Here is a 3,871-nt window from a genome sequence, read left to right as displayed (position 1 = left end):
TCCCTTAAGTGTACAGATAGATGATCATGATGCATTCATCGACTCATAAAAGAGGAACTCTAGGTGTGTCTTCTCGCTAAAAATCCCTCTGCTCACGTGCCAAGAGCTCCGTCTCTGTGTTAACTCCTCCCTTTGTGGCACGCCTGAACTAGCACACCTTTATGTTCATACCACTGTTCCGCCGCCACTTAACTCAGCGGGGCTCAAGATCACTTATCCTTCGCCCTTGCCTTCTTCCCTCCTCTCCTCCCCTGCAAGAGACTTACAGAAATAACCTGCTCTTCAGATATTCACTGATTTTCTTGTCATCCAGGATGGGGGTGGGGAGTGGGGGTGTGTATGTGCACAGTGGAAGAACACTTTTAGTGACTAGAACAAACAATTTTTCCAAGTGACTGCTCTATCATTCACTTTATACAAGTCTCTCATAAATTTTATGCCACTTTTCCTTACTCTCACGGTTAGCACTTCCTTCTCCCCTAGTCTTTAGCATCTTCCCAACAGCTGAAGTATTTTCACCATTATAAAAGCATACAGGAATCTTTTTCCAGTTAGTCATGATTACCCCTCTATTTACCGCTTGCCAAAGTCCTCCACAAAGATATTTGGAAGATGGGCTGCTGAATTTGTGCCATGTCGTCACTTTTCTTTATACTATGATCAAAGGACAAGTTAAATTACTGTAAAATGTGAATGAAATTTTTAAAAAATCTTATTAAAAACAACAAAATGAAACCCTACCGAGACAACTTTAATTTTCTTGATCCCTGCTATTCAATTTGTACAATTAGAAACACACACACACAAAAAAGCTGTTCAATTGGGAAGCAGATTCAAACTTTGTGACTATGATATTATTTCAGCTCTTAAGTATTTATCTGTCAAACTACTGAAGTAGTCAGCTGCTTTTAAAAAACTGCTCTGGCTCATGTCTGAAAACTCTTCAGGCGAGAGGAATACTGGATGATAAGCCAAAACACATACCGCAGTCATTTCTAAGCCTTTGAGCTTGGCCAACTGTTTTCTAAGAAAGTTGTCTCCCCTTCCCCAGCCGATTTTAAAAGGCTCCCCTTTTCCCACCTTTACAGGTAAGATTTTAGCCCACAGACAAAGAGGACTACCCAACTTTCTCTAGGGGAAAAGAGAAACCCTAAAATGTATTACTGGAATTACAGTGGTACTATCAATTAAAGTTTCAGTTCATTATTTTTAAATACTTTAACTCTACAAATTTATTATTTTAGAGGCCCCTGTCAGAAAAAGGTAGCAACTGTAGATTATTTTAAATTGTGTACAAATATATCCAAATGAAAAAATAAAAAAAACAGACGTCACATTAACTTGGTGACTATCAAATGTTTAAATTGTTCGATTTCTAACTACTTTTTTCTTCCCCATAAACATAATTCTTGAACAACCATCTATTTTGTGACAAAACACTAACGAAAGCTTACATCATAGGACAGAGAAATGACACTCAGTCTCACTGGACAGATACAGATGGAATGAATTTTTTACGGGAATCAGAAAAATTTTCATCAAAAAAATATTTTGTTTTGGCTTTAATTTACAAGTTGCATTTGTCAGGAGATCTTTATGAAACACATCAACTACAGACAGGGCCTAACAAACCACATGAGTAAATAAAATGAAAACTAGCTGTGGAACATTAAATAATTAGTAAATTATCCCTAAAAGTTTTTGCATCGCTTAAACATTTCCTTTACCTTGATGTTAATTTGCTATGTGTATTCAAAGATCCCAACTTAATTTCTAGCCAATACACCTCAAACTGGTCTTCGCAAAGATTAAAGAAAGGTCTTATAAAAGGCAACCATCATTATCTGACCAATTTACTAATGACAGATAAAAGAGGCCGACAGTGCAAGGTATAATTCTTGTCATTTCTGGCCAACACCAGGAAAAAAACCAGGCTGTCTTATAGTTGGTATACTTTAAAAGCAGTGTGTACAAGCATGGAAGAAGTGCAGTACTGCTCCATATTAAAGAAGTTCTCCTTAGATATGTTTTTAACAAGGTGTTGCAATTTATATTTGTTCCAACATAAGCTCAAAATATACATATAATATGGAAGAATGTCCTAAAAAGCTGCCATGTATTTCACACCAAAGACGACGTCAAACCTGAGATGTTTCAACAGTTCATCAGTCTGGTGATACTGAGACAAGGTACAAGTATAATCAGTTTACCTACATAAGTCCCCGGGCCATTACGTACCAGCAGCTCTACCAACACAAGATGGCTTTTGTTTGCTTCTAACAACATCTCTTCATTCACTTCTACAGTTTTCAAATACCATCCTTCTTATCTTTACTTAGAACTCTCCTGTTTCTGTGTTTGTTTTTATCCAGACAAACCTCTCTCCTTCTATCCACTTTTCACTGTCCAGTGTTTTTTTTCCACATATATACAGACAAACACATATTAGGTGCACATTCATTTACTTTTAACCTCTGAAACCATTTTGCTTGAAAGACACTTCCCATTATCTCCCACTCCGCTACACAAACTCTTTACCTTGCTACTCCCTCTTTGCTAAAAATCCACAAAATAAATGCAGCTCATTTGCTAATGGCAACAGATACACATTGCTGCTGACATGGTGGTTTGGTTTTGGGTTTGGTTTTGGTTTTGGTTTTTTTTCAAATCAGTTACTGCAACTCCTGTGTCCATGATTACTAAAAGCGCTAGGTGACTTCTTCTCGCTGTTCTTATCTGTCAGGCCTCAAAACAAAGAGAAAGTTGCCAAGACTTTGGAGCTTTTCCCATTACAGAAAGCTTTGAGACATTACATATTTATTTCCAGTCAATAATATTACTTGTTTCCCAAACGTTCGTTACAGAAATCTGTTTCATATATTTTACAGAGGTTTTGCCTAGCAGAGGAGTTTCTTTGAGAAAAATCTTAAGGTTAAGCAGTTTAGTCATATTACCATACCACAGCCACCACAGCCTTATGCACAAAGAAACTATCAGTAATTGTTTCTATGAACACCATAAATTTTATTTACCACTACCCTGAGTAAAAAGAAATGGTAGATAAACTCATCAGTTTTGTGAGCATGAGAAGTAGCAGATCCTATTCTGCCCAAATTAGAAGTCACTAACCCATTTTACATACTTTCTGCCATCACTGCACTCATGGTCTCACTTGGGTGGTTTGTGTGTAAAAATCAGTTAAGTTACTGCCTTCTGCTGAGTGTTCACTCTCCACCCAAAAGGATCTGAAATAAGTGTGATTGCAATGGGTATTACTCTGGCAAAAAGACACAACAGTTTATTACCACGGCCGAAAAAGAAAAGTGAACAGCAAGATGAATAAAATTTCCAAGTAAGTATCAAATGAAATGAAAAGCTTGGTACAACAGCCTCTGCCCCTCCTCAGCCATTATTAGAAGGTGGATGGATAGTTGCAACACTCGGAGGAGTCACTAATTCCCATCATCTTACTTAAAAAAAAACAACCCCAAAACCCGGAATCAAAAAGCGAAACCAGAACCCACCACTATCAAAGTGCTTTTCCGAAAGGACAATCAGCCGCCCTGAAATCAGGGCACTTTTCTTGGGGAAAGGATGGAGGGGAAAGAGCAGGAAGGAGCCGAAGCGTGTTGGCGGGGCGGTTTGACCTTGCGTGCCAGCCCACAAGGCGGTCACACGCGTTTTCTCCGCATCCCCCTCCACGGACGCGAACACGGCGGCCCGGGGGAAAGGCTGGGGTCTTGGGGGAAAGGCTGGGGTCTTGGGGGACAGGCTGGGGTCTTGGGGGACAGGCTGGGGTCTTGGGGGACAGGCTGGGGTCTTGGGGGAAAGGCTGGGGTCTTGGGGGAAAGGCTGGGGTCTTGGGGGACAG

General features: G+C 39.7%; 1 protein-coding gene across 2 annotated transcripts in view; it reads right to left on the bottom strand.

Moving 5' to 3' along the window:
• Positions 1-3,666, bottom strand: part of BTBD1 (BTB (POZ) domain containing 1) — a 16,053-nt gene extending 12,387 nt beyond the window's left edge. Inside the window, exon 1 of one of the 2 annotated variants that reach the window (XM_009330911.1) lies at positions 3,648-3,666. The gene's annotated coding sequence lies outside the window, so the exon portion shown is untranslated. Of the gene's footprint in view, positions 1-3,524; positions 3,601-3,647 lie in introns of those variants that run through there. The other variant, XM_009330910.1, reaches the window with a different exon arrangement.
• Between the last annotated feature and the right edge of the window lie 205 nt (positions 3,667-3,871).

This window comes from Pygoscelis adeliae, unplaced genomic scaffold, assembly GCF_000699105.1.
Source record: "Pygoscelis adeliae isolate BGI_AS28 unplaced genomic scaffold, ASM69910v1 Scaffold318, whole genome shotgun sequence".
Taxonomy (NCBI): Eukaryota; Metazoa; Chordata; class Aves; order Sphenisciformes; family Spheniscidae; genus Pygoscelis; species Pygoscelis adeliae.
Note: the sequence above shows the minus strand (reverse complement) of the source record. Positions and strands in the feature narration are given on the sequence as shown.